The 18,140-nt window shown below is 47.6% G+C and overlaps 1 long non-coding RNA gene across 1 annotated transcript in view; it reads right to left on the bottom strand.

Annotated features, from left to right (window-relative positions):
* Positions 1 to 4,956: 4,956 nt before the first annotated feature.
* LOC142827218 (uncharacterized) overlaps positions 4,957 to 18,140 on the bottom strand; it is a 47,289-nt gene continuing 34,105 nt past the window's right edge. Inside the window, exons 2-3 of the long non-coding RNA XR_012901796.1 lie at positions 11,897 to 12,021; positions 4,957 to 7,265 (exon numbers count right to left, since the gene is read on the bottom strand). This is a non-coding gene — a long non-coding RNA (uncharacterized LOC142827218). The remainder of the gene's footprint in view (positions 7,266 to 11,896; positions 12,022 to 18,140) is intronic.

Raw genomic sequence — 18,140 nt, 5'->3', positions numbered from 1 at the left:
CGGTGACGGGGTGAGGCAACCCCGCACCGAGGAGGGCCCCCCCGGCGGGGCAGGAAGAGACGCCACGGCTGGACCTGCTGCCGCCGGGGACGCAGGCAGCAGGGCAGCCGGGACATGCCGCCAGGCTGGCGGCTCCAGGGACGCAGCCCGGGACAGCGCGGGGGAAGAACCCCCCCCCCCGGCAAGGTTAGTGGGGACAACCGGGCAGGGACGGCACCCCACCAGCCGCGGGGCGGGCAGCCCCGCGGGCGCCCCAGCCGGCCCTATGCCCCACAGCTGCAGGAGAGGGAGAGAACGCTGGGGGTGAGGGGAAACAGCTGGGGAGGAGAAGCTGGAGCCGTGGATGAGCACAGGTGTGAGTGCTCTGGAGGGGCGGGGCGGCACCTTCCCCAGGTATAAAGTCAGGAGAGGCAGAAGCAGAGGGGAGGGAGGAGAAGGAGGACGCTGGAGGCAGAGGCTGAGAGACACCGAGGAGGCGGCGAGACCAGCCAGCTGGTGAGCGGACGAGCGAGGGCGTGAGGAAGCAGCCCAGGGCGGGTGTACTGAAGCCCGAGGGTTGATGCGTTGCGGCTCTGTGCCCCATCAGCCAGGTCGGGGGAGAGAAGAGCATCTCCCCCGCCTTAGGGCCCTGGGCTGGGGTCTGGAGAGAGGGAGGGCCCGGACCCCCCTCACCTCCTCGCTCGTGGGATCCTCTGGGCAACCACCGGGAGGGCCGACCCGGCGCCGCGGCACCGAGACTGGGACCTTCCGGGGCGGCAACCGTGGGAGTGTGACTGCCCAGGACGGGGTGGACTCACGGACCCCGTAACAGCCAGCTTTGAAAGCCCTGTGCGAGACACTACTATCCAAGGCAGGCATGACCGACCCCAGTGCTCCCTCAGACCCTCTCATGGCTGCCAACACTCCTGCTGCTCCCACGGCTGCCACTGCCTAGGGACACAGGAGAGCTCTGGCCAGGACTGATGCAGAGATCCTGGACCTCATTGAGGTGTGGTGGGAGGAGACCAACCTACAGGATCTCTGTACCAGGAAAAGGAATGCCAATATCCAGTTCTTTTTTTGAGATGGTACTGCCCAGTCAGAGCTTACCTGGAAAGAACGGAGCGTACCGGTACCTCTGTAATGAAAATGGCCAACAGTCAGCTGGGCTGTGTCTCTTAAAGGGGCCACATCTCTTAAAAGAGCCCTGCCTTTTTCTATTTGTTTGTTTTTTGCTCAACAACTCTTCCCCTGGAGTACCGGCACCCTTTTTTTTTTTTAATTAACAAAAAAACCCACTGCATCTATGGCTGGATTGCCACCAGCCTGGCCAACAAAGGGCACACCCGGACCCTGGACCAGTGCCACATGAAGATTAAAGAGCTGTGGCAGGCCTGCTACAAGGCCAGGGAGCAGAGCGAACACTCCAGGGCAGCACTACACACCTGCCGGTATTATGACGAGCTGGATGCCATCCTAGGAGGGGACTGCTCACATCCCCTACTGTTGTCATCGAGTCCAGTCAGGACATGTCTGGCGTCAGCCTGCAGGAGGGTGAAGTGCCAGTCTGGAGCACTCAGCTCCATGAAGCTCTCACATAGGAACCCCTCGGTCCTTCTCACAAGGTTCTTGGAGAGACCTGCCTTACTCTGGCCTCTGTGGTGGGACAACTTCCTACGACAAGCCACCACTGGAGTCTAGGGTCATGTAAACACACAGCAGTGTCAGACATGGCACAGGTTCATGCCCACACTTGGGCAGCAACCACTCCTAGTCAAGCAGAGTGATGCAGAGGAGACTGATCCCCTGTGTGGAACCTGCCGGGAGGAGGAAGATGAGGAGTCCCCAGTAGCACTCTCTCTGGCAACCAGCCTCTGCCCTCACCCGCACCTTCCTCAATACCCCTTCTCCAGTGGGCAGGGATAGAAGTTCTCTGTCTGTAGAATGCTGCCAATGCCGGACACTGTGTGTGCAGGACACAGATGGAAGCTGAGCTCCACTGTCTACCCCTCCCACCCACAAGCTCCTGACCTGGCCAGCACCTTCCCATGCCTGCTTGTACCCAGGCCATGGGCATTGTGATGCTCCCCTGGGACATCTGTACATCCTCTGGAAGGTTCCCATTGTCTAGGTCTTGCTTGAAACACATCCCCATCATCTGAACCAAGATCTTCAATGTCAGCTCATAGATTAGGGCTAGGCTTCATACACAGTATCTTCTGGGATGACTACCCATTTAACTTTTCTTCACAGCGTGGCACGTCCCCCACCTCCCATGCCATCCACCCAACTCCATGGTATCCACAGACAAAAACACACCCGGGAGGACCTCACGTGGGAACCTCAGCTTCCCACTCTGGCAGGAAGGTCTCCCCCTTGCTTTTGCACAGATTGTGGAGCACAGAGCAAGCTGCCACCATGAAGGGTGTATTGCGCTTGCAGAGATCCAGGTGGCTGAGGAGACTCCTGAAACTTCCCTTTAAATGGCCGAACGCACATTCAACAACCATGCAACACCTGTTCAGCCTGGTGTTAAAGTGCTCCTTGTTGGGTGTCCAGTCTGCCCATGTAGAGTGTCATGAGCCAGGGAAACAAGGGCAGGCTGCATTGCCCAGGATGATGATGGGCATGTCCACCTCTCCAACTCTGATGGAGCAGCTGGAGAAAAAAGTGCCAGCCTGCATCTTCTGAAACAGGCAGGAGTTATGGAAAATGTGGGTGTCATGTGCCGTCCCCGATCAACCTACATTGATGTTGGTGAAGCATCCCTTGTGATCTACATGGGCCTGCAGTATCATGGGAAGTACCCCTTTCTGTTGATGTAGTCTGAGGCACAGTGGTAAGGGGCCAAGATAGAGATGTGCCTGCCATCTATACACTCCCCCCCCTCCGCCCCACAATTGGGAAAGCCAATGGTGGCAAAGCTGTTGACAATGATGTCCACGTTGCTCAGAGTGACCACCCTCTGTAGCAGCACGTGGTTTATGATCTTAGCTACCTGCAGGATCATGGCTCTGACTGTGGATTTCCCCAGGCCAAACTGGTTCCCAACTGAGCAGTAGCAGTTCAGCATGGCAATCTTCCACAGGGCAATGGCCACACACTTCTGCATGAGGATGGCAGGTTGCATGCAGCTGTCCTGTCACCTGAAGGCAAAGGCAAACCAATCACAGAGCTCCAGGAAGGTGGCCTTCTGCATATGCAAATTCTGCAGCCACTGCTGATTGTTCCATCACTGCAGGACGATGTGGTCCCACCAGTTCGAGCTCATCATGCATCATAAGAAGCAGCATTCAACGGTGTCCAGGGATTTGAGGGGCATGTGCAGCAGCAGGAGCACAAGACCTGGGTGAGCAGGGCCTGGGATCCATACCTGGGCTAGTCCTGCAGGTTCTGGTTCTTGTCCTGCTGCAGCAACATGTGGGCAGTCTGGAAGTACTACACCATTAGGCTCAACACAAGGTCCATGAGCCTAACACTGCTTTGCAGCAGCTCTGGCTCCATGCGGTGAGTGCTGTGGTGTCCACAAGGGGGAGAAGTGTAGGAGGGACATGTGAGACACAGCCATCTGTACCCCCGCTGTCAGAAGTCCCTGTAAGCACATGTCACAGCTTGCCTGACCAAGCATCCACAGGAGGTATCTACCCTCTTGGTGCCCTCCCCACAGTGCTTCTGGCTTCTCTAAGTCTGAGGCATGCTCCAATCAGTGTGGACATGCTATTTCAAAATAATTCTGACTTATTTCGATGCTTCCCCATAATAGGGACATGCTATTTTGATTTTGTTAAATCAGGAGTTAAGTCAATTTTAGTTATGTGGACATAATTTCCTAGTGTAGATATGGCCTTGGAGAGGTTAATACAATAAGTGAGGGAGGGAAGGATCTACTAGAGGGCCTGGGCAGATTTAGGTACAATACCAAGGACACAGGAGACTCTATTACCAGAGCCATGGAAGCAGAAATGGGCTTCTCCTTCCCAGATTTATCTAATACTCAGAAAGGGAATCTAGCATATGCCTTCCATGTTTGAACAGGTGTGCTCAAGTTTAATTTGGGATGCTGTTACATTATTTCTCCAAAATCAAATACTGATCAACTGTAATTTGTTGTAGAAAAAGTAGCATAAAATTGAGCAACAAATGCTGGCATCTTCTCAATGCTAACTGGGACCGGAGATGCTATTTTCAATCGTTATTACTAATTGTTGTTTTTAGTTCTTTTTATAAGAGAAAATACAATAATATTGTATTGGTGAATTCCCCACAGAAACAAAGAATGGAGCAAAAGAACAACATAAGTTGAGGCACCTCAACTTTTCCTCATTATGTGGGACAGTCTTACAATATGGGTCCCAATAGCCTCTAATCACACAAACTGAAATTATTCCACCTTATTGGGTACTGGGGAAAGGATCTTCAGAACTGATCAGGTAGCTGCTGGTTTGTGGAACTTTGAGCTGAGACCTGGACCACATACAGTGGCTGGTGAAATAGGGTGGTCCTGGAGTCATGGCTATAAAATATCTGGATAAGGATGGAGATAAATCTGTGGGGAATTTTCACTGATCACTATGAAATTTCTACTAACTGTGGACACTGGTAAACCCACACGGGTTACTAATCTGTATGTCTACACTACCACCCTAGTTCGAACTATGCAGTATACAGTCTTGCAGAGGTGTATGGTCAAAATGAGAAATACTTCTGACACTCATCAGCATACATCTAGACTGCTTCCCTATTCTGAAAGAGGAAATGCTGATTAGCATATTCTCACACTTCATTTGCATAGCCTCTTCTGACCCTTTTTGCGGAAGAGGTTTTTCACCAACAAACGCAGTTTAGACGCAGCTTTTTTGTGAAAAAAAACTTTTTCGAAAGAACCCGTATTTCTCAAAAAATGAGGTTTACAGGTTCTTTCGAAAAAGGGGTGTGGCAGCGCGTCGGGGTTCCTCCACCTCCTGCACCCCTGCACGAACAGACTCCGCCAGCCAGTAGAATAGAGGGAGTTTATTGCTTTTCCAGGATACAGCACAGCACAGATGTAATCTGGTTACAGGGCAGGCCTAGGATGCTTCAGCCCCCCATGAGATGGGGGAGACTAGGCCCCTAAATCCCAGCCCCTTGCTTAGGCTGCTTCCTCCATGATTGCAGACAGAAACTAAAATCCTCTCCTTGACAGGCACCAAAGCTCTTTCTTGCAAAAACCGTGGCAGTATGCTTGGGGTTGGACTTGATGACCTCCTGAGGTCTCTTCCAAGCCTATGATTCTATGATAATGCCACATAAATCAGAGCGAGAAGGCAGCTTTCCTTGAGCCCAGTGGTTAGGGCACTCATGGGAGATCCCAGCTCAATTTCCCCCTTTGCTTGATGAGAAGTGATTTGAATAAAGGTCTTCTATCAGCAGAGTGCTGGGGTGGGACAAAGTAGCATAGCACAGTCCAGGAGGCCCCGAGGGCTGGCTGCTTCCGAGCCCCACCCCTTCCATCTGAGGGCATGCTCTTTTCAGGAGCCCAGAACCAGGCTCTCCCCCATTTTGCCCAGGGGCTCAGCAGTTCTGTCAGCTCCCTGCCTCTGATCAGATCCCTTCTGTTCCTCAGGCACAGAGATGCATTCATGGGGGGATGGGGCATCTACTGCATCCAAGGGAAAAGTTTAACCTCTGGGCTAAAGGGAAGACTCCTTCTGGTCTTTTTGTGAAGGCTGGGTGTGCTTGGATCATACTCTGCAGGTGAGATAACCAGGGAAACCCCACTTTTCACTTGGTATGAGCATTGTGCTGAGGCTTAGGTGGGAGACAGACAACTGGGTGTCGAGAGAGGGACATGCTCATGCCTAGAGGCAGAAACTTAGCCAGCTAGAGAACATTTGCAGTGAAAATGTAGGCACTGAATGGCTACGTCTACACTGTAGACTTCTTGAGCAAGAACTGTTTTGCACAAGAGTTTTTGTGCAAAAGTTCTTGCGCAAGAGCTCATCCTCACTACCATGTGCTTTTGCGCAAGAGCATCCATGGCAGTGTGGATGCTGTCTTGCGCAAGAAAGCTCTGATGGCCATTTTAGCCATAGGGGTTTCTTATGCAAGAGCTCTTATGCAAAAAGGCTTATTTCTTGTGGGGAGAGGAATAACTCTTCCGCAAAAAGCCCTCTTTTCCAACACTGTACTGTAAATTTACTTGCGCAAGAACACGTGCAGTGTAGACGCTCTGCAAGTTTTTGCGCAAAAACAGTTGTTCTCGCACAAAAAGCCTGCAGTGTAGACGTAGCCAATGAGTTTAGGCACCATCAAGGTTAGGTGGCAGCTAAACAGGAGTTTTGTTGACTGAAGTTGTGTCTAAATCTAGGCTTTATGTGCCTACGTTCCTTTGTGGAGCTGGGCCTTGGTGCCTACTCCTAATGTTACATTTTCAGGGAACTTTCAGAAAAAATGGCCTTGTATCTGACGCACAGGCCTGGGAATTAGAACAGATTTTTATAGCAAACTGGGCCAGATTTCCTGTGTGCCCTTGGGAAAGTCATTTCCCCAGTGTGCCTCAATGTTTCCACCTGAAAATGCAGCACTTCCCTTCCTCACAGCTTAGTATGAGAATTATTTCATCAATATTTATGAAGCTGAAACCTTCTGATGGAAGCAATGTGCAGAAATTTTGTACTGAAAAATATGCTTTCAAGCACATTGGTAACAAATGACATTTAGAACAAAACACATTTTACACTTTCACTTCTGCATAAAATACATTTTCCTGGCTTGATTCTTTTTCATTTCTGCTGTGACTTTTTCTGCCTCCATTAACAAAATGGCCAGGTCAGCTTCAAAGGTCAGCATGTGATGCTTGCATGCATCTTGATGTGGTCAGAACAATAAACATCTTTCTAGCCCTTTGAGTAAATATGGATTAATCAGCCCTGACTGTGTATTATTAAACCTCAAGCAATATATTTTTGATAATCAACTGACATGTAATTATATTATTTTATTTTAAATCACTATTAAAGCCTTATTTCAGACATTTATTCCAATATATGATCAAATGGTCCATGATGATGATGATGGGCAATCACTCGTTGCTGAATAGGATCATCTTCCATGGGAGTTATGGACCCCTCAGGTGGCTGATATTGTCTCAATATTGGTGGTCTTTGCTTCTTCCAGGTCACTGATGTTAGTGCGCCTGTCATAAGTTCCTCTTAAAAAAACCATTGCTGACCCAGCTCAAGCCTTGATTTTAGAATCATCAACTGTGGTATTTCTTTCATAATAATGAACAGTGATCAGGAAATAACCTAAAAAAGATGAGAGAGTTATTGCAACTATTTTCCTCCTGAAAATGATTATATTCAGCAGGATTTCTATCAAATGGTTTCCAGAGCTGCTGTAGAATTGCCTCCTTGCTAATGAATGATTTTCACAGCTGTGAGGTTTTTTGCTTGTGATGGTGATTTTGCACCTTGAATTTCCTGTGACGCTTTGGTTGCTTTTAAGACATAATACTGCAGTGCTAGAGCTTATGCTATGGTCTGTAATAATGCCCCTTTTTTGTTTGTTTCACAGAAGTTCTTACACTTAAGTGGAATACAAAAAAACAATCAAATACATGGGTGGGATTGTTAGATGATTAACTTTCTCTGAGAAAGTGCCTGCAAAATAAGAGAATGAATTTGTATGTTTTCCTTATAAATTTTATCATCACATCTAATTTTGTGATATGTTAGAGTAACACAAGCAAAATCTTTAATACCTTCTACCATCCTGCTGCTGTCAGGAGAAATTCAGTAGAATTAATTATTAGTGTCATTAATATTATAGTGGTATCTAGAGATGCTATTATCCTAAGTATTGTATGCACACACAATACAAAAATAACTCCTTCCTCTAAGAGTTTACAGTCTATGTCAGGGGTGGGGAACATCAGGGCTGGATGCAGCCCCCAGCTTGCCTGGATCTGGCACCTGAGGCTCAGAGCTCCTTCCCAGCATTGGGAAGCCCATGCTAGTGCCTCAACCGCTCTCTCCCACCACTCCACCATGGGGCTGGGGCACACAAAATCTACTAGCCAAGGCCCCCCTGCGCTCTGGTGTGTGAGGGGAATGTGGGAAGTATCACATGTCAGTGAGGGTTTGTTTCTTTGCTTCTCACTTGTGTGCAGCCCCTGGCTGAATTTTCTGTGGGTCAGCGGCCCCTGGCCCAAAAAGGTTCCCCGCCCCTGGTCTATGACTTCAGTCCTATAATTTACAAGAGAGGAGCCCTTCATCTGTACACCATCCCATTAAAGTCCATTGCCTGGGCTCAATCAAGGGGCCCGTGAAGGATTGGGGCTTTAATAAAGTAGAACTGAAAATGCTAATTCTAAATAGAAATAAATTAAAATTGCCGGGGGTGGGGGCTGTTCTGACTGGTGCTTTTACTAGAATTTAGCTTGCTTGCTTATCATATAGCACCTACTGGTCTAGTACAGTGGTGCGCAATTTATTTAAAGGGGCTGCAACCTTTTTTTTTTCTCAACCAAAATTCCCAGGGGTTGCGCCTTTGGTAAAAAGGTTGCACACCATTGGTCTAGTAGAGCATCTCCAGCTCATGAGCCACTTCAGCGCAGTTCTGCAATGTAGAATGCATCTGCTGCGGTAATTCACTGGTGCTGCATTGCTAATGCATTTTGTGTTTTGTGGCCTAAGTTTGTGAAACCTGCAAAGCCTGCAGGTCACAGTACAGTGCACATACTCATGTGAAAAGAATTATTTACAGTTGGCAGAAGCACATTTTGATATTGTACAGAGGCAATGTGGGAGGACAGGGAGGGTCACGTGTTCCCTTCCCCCTCCACAGATTTCTCAGGACACCTCTCTTACTGGGATACCCAACAGCAAGGAGGCAGCAGCTCCCTCTGACAATGGAACTCCCCATGTTTCCATGCGGGGCGGGTAGAGAGCAAGCTGCTGGGCAGCTGGTTGTGAACAGAGCTCCCCCACCCTCCTACCACATGGGGTTGCTTCTCCTTTTCTGCTGGTGGAGTCCCAGTGTTTCCCTCTGCCTGCTTGGCAGCCTGCCCGCTGACATGAGTCACAGAGTAGAGGCAGAGGTAATGTGTGGGATAGTCACATGGCCCTCCAGAACCATCCAGTTGTGCCCCCCCAATATGTAGTCACGTCACCTCTGACAGAGATGCAAATATTGCTAACAAAATACCCAACATTCCTCCCCCTCCTCCCCCCCAAAAAAGTTTTGTTGCGGTGTAAAAATTGTCCTCATTAAATAATCACTTTTTTCTGTAGCACCCACAAGGAGATGGTAAAGAGGATAAACCTAGGGTGGGATCCACAAAGATATATAGACACCAAGACACTTACGTCTCTAAGTCTGGGCCAGCGAGCTTGCAGATGTTTCCAGGCTGTGTTTGAGGGTCCACACCACATCATAAACCTGGATTACTGACGCATCCGGAGCGCTCTACACAGATCCTCTGAGGCTGTGGCTTGAGCTGCAGCCACATTGCAAAATGAAGGGGTTTGAACCTGGTCACAACAGGAGTTGGGATCTGAGCCAATCCCCTATCAGGGGTCTAAGACCTGGGTCCTGAGTGCTTGCTGACCTGAGTCAGACTGATTTGAGTGTGGACAGAAAGGGGGCTTGGGCTCAAACCTGCATCAGAGCCTGGACTTACTGAGTAGTGTAGACATACACTAAGTCCCATTTTTAGGCACTGCTGTGGTCTGCAAAACTCCCATTGAACTAGCTGTACGCCTCGTGGAATGAGGTGTACAGCTAGTTCGGATTAGAAGCCTAATCCGAACTAGCTAGTCCGTGCCACGTGTAGCCGCGCGGCACGGGGTCCGAACTAGCCGGCATTTAAAAATGGCGCTGGCCGGCTTCATGCAAATGAAGCCCGGGAAATTCAAATCCTGGGCTTCATTTGCAATTGCGGATGACTACATTACCTCCGCTAGTTCAAACTAGCGGGGTAGTGTAGACATACCCTAGGTGTCTAAAATCACTTGGCATGTCAATTTCTGCCTTTGGGCATGTGAACTGCTGACTCACTCTAGCCACCCTGACCAATTCCTGCCTGAACAAGCACACTGCTGCCTTGACAGAGGTGTCTAGACATCTCCCACCTAAGCCCCAGAGCCATTCACAGACTGGGAAAGATAGGCGGGCCCAGTGCTTTTTTTGTAAGAAATAAGGTGATGGTACTCCAGGGGAAAGTTGTTGAGCAAAACAAACAAAAAAAAATGTGCCGGGGGCTGAAATGTGGTCACGGTCTTTTTAAGAGCTGTGTGTCCCAAGCGGGTTTCCATCGCGGGCCAAGCCTCCCTGAGGAAAATGCCAATAGGTGTTGGTGTGCCCCAGGGGAATGCCATTCATTTATGACATGCTGGGGAAAAAAGTACTGGGCAGCCCAATGCTTAAATCACATGTGGGACCTGATCAAGTACAGGTTGAACCTCCCTGGTCCGGTACCCTTGGGACCTGACTGCTCCCAGATGAGGGAATTTGCCGGACAATGGGAGGTCCCTGACACCAGCCCCTCAGCTTGCTACTCTTCCCCACTGCCAGCTCTTTTGGCCTGGCCGGGCTGCCTACTGGTTAGCCCCAACCCCTGCTCTGGTGCCAACCTGGCGGCACACTGCCTGATTGGGCTGTAGCAGCTCCAGTCCCTCTGCCACCAGGCCTGATTAAATGGGCGAGAGGGGAGGGAGCAGGAAAGCCATTTGGCTCAGGCCTCAGGAAACAAAGAGGCCTCAAATTTTGATATTTTTCTACCAAGTCCTTTTCATTTATTATACACCTTGCAGTTATAACAGAGACAACAAAGGAAGCTATATATACCTGCAAAAAATAGATTTAAATAATTGTGGGACTTCGGGCCTTTGCCAATGTTTTGGTCACATCCAAGATTTCATCTGCATGACTGGAGACTGGAGTAGCTCTGTGATTAGTGATTCTACGTTATGAAGTGTCACTTACAGTCTTTGCATAGTTTAGAGGTTTTGAAAATTGTAATTAATTCTGTCACTGTAAAGTGATTTTGCTCGGTCTGAGGGTGAGTTTAACCTTTAAATTAGATGTTTTTCTCTGCATAGGAGATTTTCATATTCCTGTTTTGTTTTATGTGGCTTCATATACAATAATCATATCGGGCTCAACTATAAGCTATCTCTTTATCCAGTTTTAGATTCACCTTTAAAAGCTTTTGTGTGATAATGAACTTTAAATTCTAGTTGTTTAATAAACTTAAGATCTAATCTGGTAATCTCCCCATGTTCATATTCATAACAACACACCAGAGGAATGTAAGCATAGGAATATGTTAGCAGTTGAAATTTCAAGACTTTGAAATAGGGCTATAATGGCCGTAGTAAATAACACCCCCAAACCGTTATTATATAATATTAATTGCAAAGTATATACAAGTGTTTCTCAACCTTTTTTTAAAAAGTACCCCTTTTAAAAATATATATATATAAGTACCCCCAGTACCTACAGTATTCAGACACAAAATTTTTTCTACCATTTCTTTAAACAACTTAATCGTAGCTGGGTGGGTGTTTTTGGGTGTAAAAAGTACAAAACCAATAAAGCACTGTAAAACTTAAAACAAAAATTCATTTTCCTCCAAATTTCAGTTGTGTTGGTGTACCCCCTAGACTTCTCTTGAGTACCCCTAAGGTACTCGTACCACTGGATGAGAAACACTGGTATATATGTTTAACATTTTGTATAATCAATAGCCTTTAGCGAATTAATTTATTGTGTATTACTATTTCTTAAAAGAACCCCTTTATAAAAATGAAGCAAAGATTTGAAAATGATGCAAGAGACAGCAAAAGCAACAGAGTGAAACAGTAGTTAAGAGTTTAAAGCCAATAACATAATTTCTCATAGAAAATACGCATAAGCAGTACAATTGAAAACTTACCCTTGAGTAAAATAAACACAGAAATTGATAACTGGAAAAACTCCTTGAGCACATATTGAATGTCATTCTTTTTCTTTCTGAACAGGGATTGGCTTTGTTTGGTTCCAGTCAATGTATCGGTGACCCTACAAACAGAAACTTTCTTGGTATACTTGAGCTTCTTAGCAAGTATGACCCACTTTTATCAGGCCATATTAAGCATGTTCGTGAATCACAAGAGAGTGGAAAATGCATGCAAATCCATTATCTGTCTATCAGAATACAAAACGAGTTTATTGACCTGTGTGGAATGTTTCTGCAAACAACAATTCTTGAACAGATATGACATGCAAAGTACTTTTCAATTATTATTGATGCAACTCCAGACTGTTCTCATAAAGAACAGATGACCTTGGTTATTCAATACATTAAAATTGCAGGAAGTTCAAAGGTTTCAATTGAAGAACAATTCATTTTATTTGATAATTTCACACACACACACACAAAACTGGAAAAGAAATTGCTGCTCGTGAATTAGAAATTCTGGAAGGCTTCAAATTAAATTTTCATGTCTGCTTTGGCCAGGCCTATGAAAATGGCTCCAATATATAAGGTTGGGAAGTACAATGGAGTGAAAACAGTCCTCGTGCAAAATCCATACTGTTTTTTCTCCAGTTGTTGCAACCACACACTAAATCTTGTCAGCATTGATTGCTCTGAATCATGCAAGGAAGCAATCGCATACTTTGGAACAATCCAGCAATTGTACAACCACTTCAGTAGCAGTCCTCAAAAGTTGGAAATTCTGAAGCAACAGCTGCCCGTTTCCATTCACGGCATGTTGACAACAAAATGGCCAGCACAGATTGATGGCATTAAACCAGCTGCATAGAATTTGTACTCTGTGTGAAAGGCTTTAAGTGAGCTTGAATCTCTTACTCTCATAGCACAGGCTCGTACTGAACTTAAGAAAATTCAGAAGTAAACATCCAAATTTGAATACATTTTAATGTTGTCCATGTGGCTGAAACTGCTAAAAATGATCCACGAAACTAATCTTTTATAATTAAAGCACAATGCTACATTAGATGTTGAGAGGGATAACATTGAACGACTTCTTAAATATATCACTGTAGTTGAAATCAATATATTTGAAAATGTAGATAAACATCTAAAATACTTAATAAATTTCAGTTGGTATTATATTATTTAACAGTGCAATTAACTGTGATTAATTTAAAATCATAATACATTTTTAATTAATTACATGAGTAAACTGAGATTAATCATCAGTCCTACTTTAAAATAATGTGAGATTTTTTTAATTTCCTTTTGTTAACAAATTTGATAAAGCAGCACAGTATTTCTGCTGTATTTGATGATCCATGCAGTAGTAAAAACAGTCTGAAGCATGGGCCTGGTGTAAGGCCTGAGGCCTGAACCAAAGTGAGCCAAAGATGTACTGCGAGTAACAGTCAGGCCCTGATAAAAGCAGATGCTTACCTGTAAGACAGTGTCTGGGACACAAACTTGGCATCATTATTGCTAGTGCTGCTAAACACACTAAGCACATCCCAGCAGGACAATACAAAGATGCCCCAACCTAGTACATGATAAAGTGGTTTGACAAAAGTGATGAATAGTGACATTTTGTCTGAAAGATCAGGAGTGAAAGGTTTGACCTCCCTGGTCCAGCACCCTCGGAACCTAACTGGTTTGGGATGAGAGACTTTGCTGGATCAGGAAAGGTCATTTCTGCCCCCCTTTTCCCTCCCTGCCCACCAGTTCCCCCATCCATGGCCTGGCTGCCAGCCTCCCAGCTGCTCCCGCTTGTCGCTGGCCATTCCGCATGCAGAACTCCTGTCCCCACAGTGGCAGCCCCACCACCGCACACACAGCCCCGCTGCCAGGCTCCTAGCCTCACAGGATAGCCCCCCCTGCTGGGGTCTAGCTGAGCTGCTGGGTGGCAGCCCTGCTTGGGCATTAGCCTCACTGGGCAGCCCCACTGCCTCCCGGTTTCACCAGACAGCTCCACTGAACGGGAGCGGGCACTTCTGGGCTCTTTACTGTGCTGCTGGGCAGCCCCACTCCTGGGTTCCTGACCCCTCCTCCCCCAGGCAGCTCCATGGTCAGGATCCCAGCTCCATGGGGCAGCCCTACTACATCCCAGTCCCACCGCTCAGCTGTGCTGCTGGGCGGCAGTTGGGCTGCTGGGCTCCTGGTTGTGTTGCCAAGTGGTCCTGCTGCCGGCTCCCAACCCCAGAGATGGACAATTCTGCTGCCCTGGGTCAGCCTTAGGGCCAGGCACTCTGAGCCCAGGCCCAGGGTGCTGCAGTCAGGGGGGCACCATTAAGGGCTCTGACCCCGCCCCTCCCCTTCGGCTTTTTTTCCTGTCAGTTGGCTTTTCTCTTCCCCTCCCCCCTGGTTCCCTGCTAGACAGCAGGCTTTTCTCCATCCCCGCCCATACAGCCCCCTCCGTGCTGGTCCCCACCCCCAGGCTTCTCCCTGCCCCACCCCTCTTGCCAGCTGGAAGCTCCCGTTCCACTCAGCCCCACCCTCCTGGGGATCCCAGCGCTGTTACAGTGCCCCTGTCTGCCAGGAACAAAAGTTTGCAGCATGTGAGTGAGCCTATGGGGGCTGGGCAGCACAGGGGAAAGGGGGAGGTGACCTCAGGGAGTAGAGCCAGGCATAGGGACTTCAGGTAACAGTGTGAACCAGGCTTGAGATGGCTGTGACAGGAGTGGGGCTGGGAAGGGAAAGGAGGGGAGGCATTGTCTGGCTCAGTGAGCTAGAAGTGAATGTGGCAGGGCTGCTGGGGAGCAGTCTGGTGCCCCTGGGGGTTGCTGGGCATAAGGGGTTGTGTGATACTGGCAGGGAGGCAGTGTGGTAGGCACACTGGCAATGCAGGGCTGGAGCTGGGGGTGCAGGTGGGAGGGAAGTGCAGGGGTTGGGGGTGAAAGTGACAAAATGTTGGGGTTGGGGCACAGCATAGGAGTTAGGGTGCAGGAGAGTCAGGCGTTAATGGCAAAGGGAGCACAGGATGGGGGGTCCAGGGTGGAGGAGCCCATGGCAGCCAAGGGAAATGGAGGGGGCACCCTGCACAGGGTAGGGGGAGCCAACATACAAGTTCACCCAGGGTGCCATTTTCCCTAAGGCCATCCCTGCCACTGCTTCCTGGTATTCCTGGGCACTTTTGTTGCCAGACAGTAGTTTTCCAGGTGGCGTCCGTGCTGCTGGGCTCTAGTCCTGCTGCCGTTCCCCCCACCCCCACTCCTCACAGTGTCACCACCAGGTCACAGCCTTGCTGCTACCCTCTTGGTTTTGCTGCCACAAGGCAGCCCCGCAACTGGGCTCCAGCTCTGCTGCAGGGCTCCCAGCCACCAACTCTCCATGGGACTGTCTGGTCCTGAACATCTGTGGCCCTTTCAGACCCAGGGATGTTGCCAGACCAGAGTCCTGGTTAAGAGAGGCTCAACCGGTATAATGACAGGTGGTGAATAAGATTGTTTTGCCTGAAATATCAGGAGGAAAGTCCAAGGGGAGATTAATAAAACATCCCATAAAAGGCATAAGATGATGCACAAGTTGTGTATCCCAGATTTTTGTCTAAGTCTATAATTGTTGGGATACCTCATCTTAACTCTTTGCCCAGACTAGAGGGCAGTGGATAGTCCCACCACTAACTGAGATGGCCCATTGTCAGGAGGCACACATGCACTAGCAGAACAGTAGACATCTGATCAGGGGAGCTAAAGGTTGTGCTCCATTTGACAAGAAACCTGGCCAGGTGCCTCCTTCACACCTTATCTGATTTTGTGGTCCTTGGTGGTTCTCTCAAGGTTTGCTAGGCTGGCTATCTGCACAAAGCAAGGAGAGCCCTTAGAGGGTGAACTCACACACAAATGGTTATTGGTATTTGCCAGAGAAAGATGTCTGACAGAGCTCCACATTGGTAAGAAATGTCAACACTGACACTGTATCTGATGACAGAGTCCCCATTCAGAATGAAAAATGGACAATGAGGTGGTTTCTCCCAGGAAGTTTGCACCAGTTTTTAATGCCCATATTTAAGTTGAGAATATGCAGGCAAATGAGGTGTAACCAGGAAAAAGATAGTGGAATGCTTTGGGACTTTATTCCTCTGGAATATGATTTTAGGTTCTCATTCCTTGGGCCTTCTTTTTCCTTCAGACTGTATAGTGTTTACAATGTTCTAAAGGGTTTTAATGCAATAGCTCTGACTAAATTCCCTTTAACACTGGGAGTCAAAGAACCTTGTCTTAACTGGATTTCTGCCAGCAGGGTCTCTAATCCAACCTCGTTTCCATGGAATAAATTCCCCATAAGACGTGAATGTAGCCTGTTGAGACATGGCAGGCCTTTCTGTCTGTCCATCTGCCAACTGCCTCAGCCTGCAATCTGCTATGTCCCCAGCCAGGAAATAACAAGCCTCAAAGAATGGTGTCAAAGTCGTCAAATATGCTTAGAAGCAGTAAAACTACACAAAAAGTATTTTTTAATGTTCACATTGGCCACAACATAAAATTAAACATAAATAAAAAGCTCTGCATTAACCTTTAATATGTTAACAGATAAAATACCCAATTACTGTTTAACATTCACGCTGACACGTGCACACCAGTAAATGTTACAGCTAAAATCCCTCAACAGTTACAAGAATTGGAATAAGCATTTAAGTGGAGTATATAAATAGCCTCCCATATGTTCCATATGATCTCTTAAATAAATATGAACATCTAAAACATTATATTGGAGATTTCCAAACCAGCCTCAATGCTGCCCTTGAACATCTGCCCAGATGTATGTACATTTTTAACTCCACCTTCCTTTGTTTATGTTTTAGTGTTGTATGACATGGTCACATCTTATTGCTCAAATAATACATTAGTAATTAAAAAAAAACATGTATACACTTGTGGCCATGGATATAGGAGCTGAGGTCCCAGACTACTGCATAAATTATACAGTACATTGGGGGTGGGGAACCTAAGGCCCCCCAGCCCCCAGCTTTCCTGGATCTGGCCCCTGAAACTCAAGGCTTCACTCCCAGCATTGGGAAACCCTTGCTGGTGCTCCAGCCTCCCTGCTGCCCCACCACAGGGCTGGAGCATACAAAATCTACCTGCCTGGGCCCCCCAGGCTCTGTTGTGCAAGGGGAATGTGGAGAGCGTCTTTCTCCTCAGTTGGAGGCCACATCAGTGAGGGTTTGTTTGTTTGCTTCTCACTTGTGTGTGGCCCCCGACTGATTTTTCTGTGGGTCAGCAGCCCCTCACCCAAAAAAGGTTCCCCTCCCCTGCAGTACAGGTTTCCTCCTACAGCCTTATATGCAAACTGTAGTATGTTCGGTCTTGTCTACACTACAGAAAATGTCCTTTGCTGACACCAGTTAGTTGGACAGGTGCTGAATCCCTGTTGCACAACAGCAGAATGAGTGAACAGAGTTATAGCACTAGACACAAAGCAGACCTTCTCCACCCTCCTCTTTGGACAATTCTGGGTTCTACTAGTTCCACACTCATCTAAGCACCAGAACAATACACATCCGCAGGATAAGCATATGTCTACACTGCGGAGTTTTTACAGAAAAACAGCTGTTTTTCCAAAAAACTTCACTTACATCCATGCTGCAATCACGTTCTTTCAAAAAAAAAAACTGAAAGAACAGAGGCATTTTTCCAACATTGGTAAACCTCTTTCTATGAGGAAGAAGCCTTTTTACTAAAGAGCTCTTTTGGAAAAAGGCGGGTGTGGACGGGGAAGAGGGAGTTCTTTCAAAAGAAGAGGAAAGAAGAAAAAGCACAGGTGGCCTGGTGGCCACTCTGACGATAGTAATCACAACTTAAATGCGAGATAGAGTCCATTTGGTGTGGACGCGATCTTTCGAAAAAGCAGATCACTTTTTCGATGTGCTTTGGCAGTGTGGATGCTCTCTTTCAGAAGAAGTTTTTTCGGAAGATGTCTTCCAGAAAAGCTTCTTCCGAAAGAAGCCTGCAGTCTAGACGTAGCATAAGATAGGCATTCCCAAGCCTGTAGGTATGTTTGGAGGCCATCTATCAAACAGGGTCCTGTTCAAAATCCAGCCAGAGGAGGAGCTGGTGCACACCTTTCAGCTCAGTGGTTAGGGTACTCACTTGGGAGCTGGGAAAATCAGGTTGAATTCCTTCTCCCTCATTGGTGAGAGACAAAGCATTTGAACACGTGGCTTCCTACCTCTCAGTTGCATGTGCTAACCACAGAGCTATGG

This window comes from Pelodiscus sinensis, chromosome 2 (genome assembly GCF_049634645.1).
Source record: "Pelodiscus sinensis isolate JC-2024 chromosome 2, ASM4963464v1, whole genome shotgun sequence".
Lineage (NCBI taxonomy): Eukaryota > Metazoa > Chordata > Testudines > Trionychidae > Pelodiscus > Pelodiscus sinensis.
The sequence above is the reverse complement of the archived record's forward strand: the minus strand, read 5'-3'. Positions and strand labels throughout refer to the sequence as shown.